This window comes from Mchenga conophoros, linkage group LG20 (assembly GCF_057382185.1).
Source record: "Mchenga conophoros isolate Kocher_MC1m ecotype Shallow Benthic linkage group LG20, M_conophoros_male_GT1.1, whole genome shotgun sequence".
Taxonomy (NCBI): Eukaryota; Metazoa; Chordata; class Actinopteri; order Cichliformes; family Cichlidae; genus Mchenga; species Mchenga conophoros.
In genome coordinates this window covers 4,704,529-4,710,906 of record NC_140545.1, presented here as the reverse complement: position 1 = coordinate 4,710,906, position 6,378 = coordinate 4,704,529, and the positions used below count along the sequence as shown (strand labels likewise).

At 41.4% G+C, this 6,378-nt stretch overlaps 1 long non-coding RNA gene across 1 annotated transcript; it reads right to left on the bottom strand.

Moving 5' to 3' along the window:
- Nucleotides 1-511: 511 nt before the first annotated feature.
- Nucleotides 512-6,117, bottom strand: LOC146550168 (uncharacterized). Its single transcript, XR_014890100.1, has 5 exons — nt 6,030-6,117; nt 4,974-5,029; nt 4,061-4,121; nt 3,116-3,215; nt 512-601 (listed from the first exon to the last, which is right to left on the bottom strand). It is a non-coding gene; the product is annotated as an uncharacterized LOC146550168 (long non-coding RNA).
- Nucleotides 6,118-6,378: the final 261 nt, after the last annotated feature.

Here is a 6,378-nt window from a genome sequence, read left to right as displayed (position 1 = left end):
CCGGCCCAGTCGAGCAGGAGGCCTGGTCTACCCGGGACCACTTCGATCTACGCCTTTCTCTCCGGGATTATCCTCTTATCAGCGCCGCAAAAGCCAGGCTAAGAAGCGCCAGTAATTAGCCTATCTTTAATTAACAAGCACTTTGCTTCAAAACCACCCACAGTCCATGTAGGCTCCCACTTGGAAGGCAGTCAGCACCGGCGCAAGGATGAGCAGACTTAATCTTGTTTTTGTCTGACTAAGAGAGAGTGAACATGTAGAAAAGGGCAAAGTTCATTTTCAAGTAGCTGGAGAGTCACACCATGCAGAAACGTCCCTCATGCATGCTCGATCGCAAACAAGCCTTTCTACACCGCAGGTTTCAAAGGGAATCCTACCACCCACCACTGTTCCACTTTGTTGTGCAAGTGTTTATAATGTGTGTGTGTGTTCATTTGAGTGTGTACACTAATGTGTGGATGGATAACCACACTCAAATTATGCTACCACTCACCATCATTCACAGACCTAACTTTCCAGGTTTACTGAAGCCTCCGCCGAGCCTGCAGTGGAAACTTGTGTGGGAGAAGATGAAGGACAGAAGTGACTTCCATGCACCTCGCTGAAGATTAGAGGAGAGAAGGTTCACAACCCCACTCTAAACTGCCACCTTTTGGAGAATACATAGTTCTGAATACTTGCTATAAAGTGATGTGGTAAACAGTAGCACAGCTAAGTGGCCTGCTAAGTCACATTATGGTCATAGATCACCAAGCACCGGGTTATGGCTGGAGCAAGATGACAGCTCCGGATGAAAGGAAGAAGTGCAGACTATGTAGAAGGTAAACCATGCCCTAGCTCGGCCTGGCCCTGGCAGTGCCAAGCAGGAGGGGCGGCCCCAGCGTGCATACATTAGCGGTGCTTAGGCGCACTAATTGCTTCTCACTTAGACAAATCTCCTGCAAATCACGGCTGTGCCGCCAGCACTGCCCGAGCCCCCCGGGATGGAGAGACGGCAGGCAGGCGGACGGAGCGAGAGGCAGGAGGAAGAAGAGAAGGAGGAGGAGGGGGGTGGCAAGTGGAGCGTGTGTACCAGAGGCGCCTTGGAGAAGGAGGGAGGAAGGAGAAGGATGAGGGGGGGGAATGCTCCCATGAGAATGGAGAGAAACGAAGAGGAGAGAAAGAGAAAGAGAGGGAGAAGCTTCAACACTTCAAGAGGCTCTCTCTCTCTCTCTCTCCCCATCTCTGCTCATCCATAGTCCAGGCTGAGTGCCCCCCACCCCAACCTCTTACACCCCTACGCTCAGAAGCCCCACCGCTGCTCCACTCCTCCAACGCTCCATCCCTCCACCTCCCCACCCCCACCTCTCAGATCTGTGCTCTGCCCCCTCGCTCGCCCCTCCTTTCTCACACTCCCTCCCTCTCCATCGCTCTACAGAAAAGTGGAGGAAAGATGAAACTCTACAAAGAGGGGGGGAAAAAAGAAAAGAAAAAAAAAAATCAATAACACAGATGGATAGCTGGATAACAGGGTCCGGCATGCTTCGGCGGTGAGGCAATCCAGAGGGTGCCCACACAACTTCCACAAAGGCGGAGAGATGGGCAAAAACAAGACGCTGGGAAAGAAGGTGGTGATCAGCCTCAGGAAGTCAACATCACCCGCAACACACAAGTACACACTTGCTCACATAGAAGAGTGCTCTCTGCAATGTATGGCTGCAGCCATACACAGACACCCACACACACAAAAACACCCAATATTTCCACAGATGAAAATATAAACAAAAATAAATACGTTTGTTGGAATTACTCATTCTATCCTCAGCCCCACACGGCTAATTGGGGAAATGCTACAACACAATAATAGTCATCAGATAATCTGAGGTAAAAGAAAATAGCCCTCTGTAACAATAAGATAGAATACAAGAGATCAATATTATTGCCAGGTTTATTATTCTGCTGGTGTTAATTTGAATATTGGGTGGCTGAAGGCAACATTTCTCTTTTTAGCAATGGTTTAAAGTATACCCAATCACGAGCACTGTATACAATTTACTAGGGGGAAAAAAAGGACCAGGAGTTAGATCTAATTTTTGAGTATATTCATATATATGATGAAGGTTGACATCATATATATATTATATGACTTAGTACAAGTTTGTGGTACTTTTTTACTCAAACTTTTTAGTTGCTAGTGAGGTCTTGTATAGGGAGACACTGAGCTCATTCAAGTCTAAAGCAATTCATGGACAAAGTTGTCTGGGAAAGGGCAGAGAAGCAGTGGGTATCCAATAAAATTACACTCAGGAGAGGTGAGGGAAGAGCTTAGCAGTAGTCCCCAACAAAGAAGCAAACTTAGTTCTACTCAAGCGCACAACTAGAGCAATGGAAAGCATTTCCAGATATTTTCTGAGCCAAAGACAACAAAACGACGGCTCAAACTTTCTTAATTTCTTATACAAGATTACCATTCAGAGTTCAGAGGCCTTGAGGAGACAGATCTAAATGAAGATTAGCATCAACACTTGTGTTTTTTTGTTTTAATTTAATTAATTGGGGAGATAAAATTAGTGGTAATGGAAAAACAGGTCTATATGTAATATAAATATAAAAGGGAGCTGATCTGACACCGATTACCTCATTTCTATTAGCTTGAGCTTTCCCCTTGTTCTTCTTCACCTTTTCCCCCATAAAGATGAAATGTGACGACATCCCCTCTCCTCTCCTGAGTGTTGCCACCTCAGTAGCTGCATAGGCAGAGGCCAAACTCACTACCGTCACTCATTTTGTTCTATAAGAAGGCCTGAAGTAAGCACCAAGTTCACAAAAAGTGCTTCAGTGGTTTCTCCTAGTAAGCTTTCAAGGAGTAAAGAGTTACAATTCACATTTAAGGAGACAAAATTAAAACAATGTTTCTTTCTTTAAGCCCTGAAATACCTGTTTGAGCCCTCTTACCTGGGATCACTGCAAGCTAGCTTAACATAATCAGGCTTACTAAGAATAAACCTGGATTATCCATTTAGTTTTCTTGTAAAACGCACAGGCACTGGGATAATCAGGGCCATCTATCAAATGTCAAAGTGGTTTAAAAAAAACTGTTTGTAGTAACACACCTACTGTCTGTGTCAAACAGTACCTTATAACAGCCCTTTATCTCTCAGGCCATGTGTGATGCACTTCTGCGTGGTTTTTCCTCCCACGAAACCAGTGCAGATTGGGTGTGATGCTTTTAGCAACTGTGGGAGAGGTGACAGGGTGAAGACTTCATTATAATGAATGTCAGCGATGACCCCAATCTCCCATATTCACACATGCACATATACATGCAAATTCACACATGCACATATTCCACCCAGCTCTTCTCCTACAGTCCAATCTTTGCTGAAATTACTATAATCCTCCCTTGGGCATAGTGGTTCTTCTCTCTGTGGCCACGCTGAAGCTGTCCTCAGCAAGCTATTGCAGGTCTGTTACAGTTGGTAAGTGACTGAGGTACATTTGATTATTTACATTTAACACATTTTATTTTTTTCAGTGTATGAAGATTTCAGAATTCTCTTGTCTGAGTTATAATGCTGAAGGTGATTAGGGTGCTGGCTGCGCCCAAGTTTGAGGTTAAGCCTGTTAAGTCAAATCAGAGTAAGTCTAAACTTATATTTACACCTCTGAAGTGGTTTTGTTCAGTAGTAGTGATAAAGTTGATAATGAAAACTATTTAAACTCAAAATTTGTGATCAATTAACACAAACATTTCAGACATTTAATAATTAATCCTTCATTTAGACATTTTCCCCCAATATAATAAATCACCAGCACCATCTACTGTCTACTCCCTACCCTAAAACGAAGACACAAACTAGACCCCAACTCTAAAATATGTGCCTACTGCGCCATCTTATGGAGACAAGCAGACAGCTCAACCCCCAGCAGGCAGATAAAGAATATGCAGCTTTTCTTTGACTGCAATATTTGTATGGCCACATTTACAGAGGACTGAAACACAGGAATCTACAGTAGTTTTGGAATGATAAATATATTAGACAAAACACATAATGGGAGATGTTAATAAATATTAGCATACCTTATGTGAACTAGTATTATTCTTATACGAAATCCATGAAATCCTGGATTGATGCTCGATACTAGAAGAAGACAACCAAACAAGATTAATAGCTTTAATTTCATGGGGGTTTTTGTTGTTGTTGTTGATTTTCATGTTTTCTAGCTACTAGATGGCTAATCCATCACTGAATACAGACCTGGATTAGGTCAAGCACAAAATGGAGTGGAAGTAATCAAGTGCTGCTGACTGTCAGAAATATAACTAGATTAAAACTTAAAATAGCGATTATACAAAAATCTGAATAGTTATCCAAATCATGCCAGCACAGCATAATTTGTAGAGGTCAAAGCTTTTGTTGCATTGTTGTGCAGGTGGGTTTTGAGCTGCAAGACTCTTACAACCTAGTATTACTGACCTGTGAGATCTACCCTGATTAATCCTGGTATGTGTGCAGCTCTCATGACTGAGGGTAGCTTTACACTGAATATTAATTGCAAAGAGATCAGATTTGCACATTTCAAGTGTTTAGTCTGTCCCACCTGTTAATGCCTGAAAAATAGTATTATCTGAAGAAATCTGATATTCCTTGGCTTGTGTGACACCTGTTACGAAATCAGTTTCACCCTGGTTATTTTTTATTCCTCGGGCATCCAGAGACGGCACCGGACTCAGTAGCCATTTTACAAAACTTTTATTCATCTTCAGTTAAGCATGCATCTTCTAGAAGGGAAGACGTGCAAGGCTGGTGTCCCTTTGCAGATCTCCCACTCCTTTGTTTGTTACAGTCAGCTTTATAGAAGTGACCTCATCATAAAACCCCCATGGTGTGTTGAAAACTGTGTTTGTGCATGTATGTGCGAGCACGTGAATGAGTGTGCATGTAGGTGAGGGTGCGTAACAGTTAAAGCACTGTGGGTGTGTGTGTCTGTACCTGTGGCTTCCTGCTGGTCATAAAAGTAATCTCCTCACCCAATCTACACCAAATTCCTTTAGACAACATACAAAACACAGTTAACATATTACAAACACTGAGACCCCCACTCTGCATCCACTGGGCCATTGGCCTCTTGTTGTCTTACATTTACAGATAAGCATGTGGAGAGTCTCCTGCAAACCTACTTCCAAGTTATGGCAATTATGAACTTTTATTAAAGGTACAAGCATCAGCAACCCCCAACTGTAGCTTCCTGTCTCCTTTTATGACAGCAGACCCCCAGTGTCAATAAATTCCTTTCCCTGTACACAATTACACACACACTCTCAAGCCTACAGCTAAGCCAAACTAAAACACACAGACAAATCCTTCCCTATTCCTCTGATCTACTGCTGGACCCTCTCATCCAAGCAAATTTAACATTTTGTATTCTAATAATTGTTTTCTTGTACTCACACACCTTTGCAAGCATATCTACAATATAGCTGGATGTAGCTCTTTGAGTATGTGTGCAGCCTTCAGTGTTTGTATGGACTTTATCTATTTATTAAAAGCACAAAACTGGATAAAAGCTCTTCATTAGTGGTAAGAATTATTTTAAATGACATGTTTTTTGTAATCTTGAAAAAATGTTAAGCAATCTTTACATTTAGAGGAGTTTCAGAGGACTTCTTACAAAGTCTTTTGACTGAAGTGTACCTAGTGCTTGCTAGCACTGCTAGGAAAGGTATCAATTAGTAATTAAAAAGTTAATTTTATGTGTTGTAATGTCAATAATTTTATGGTTTAACTAACAGGGTAAAACACCATAGCTGCATTAGATTACCCAACTAAAAAGTGTCATACTAAAGACATGAAAACAGCTGCGTTTTAGACAGCTAACTGTTAGCAGCGTTAGCTAAGAGCTATCGAATATTTAATTGCTAGAAGCCATTTTTGCATTTGGTAACTAACTAACGTTATTTTATACTTTCTAGATTAGTTGTCTCTTTAACGAGGACATTATAATTATTAACTTTAAGTTAAATGCCCGTGACTGTCATCATTACTTACCGGTCACTGTTTTATTTAACCGTTTAAAACAGAGACTGTATATAAAAGAAAGCGGGAGCAGTCTTTGGTTTCTGTTTGTCATGGGATGCTGCCAGGAAAACAGCTGACTTCCTACTACCAAATGTAACAACATCCGGTTGCTTTCAGTGTAAAATACCCTTTTGGGATGTATGCTTAATTAGGGGTGAAATTATTGAATTAAAAACTCAACTAATGCTTTTTGCACTAGAAAATATATGATAAGCAAGAATGTTACCTCTTCTACAAATCAAATATCCAAACTACAGGCTTTTATTGTGAAAAAAGAGTATTTTACAGCATTAGCTCATTAAGTTAAAAGTCCACTAAC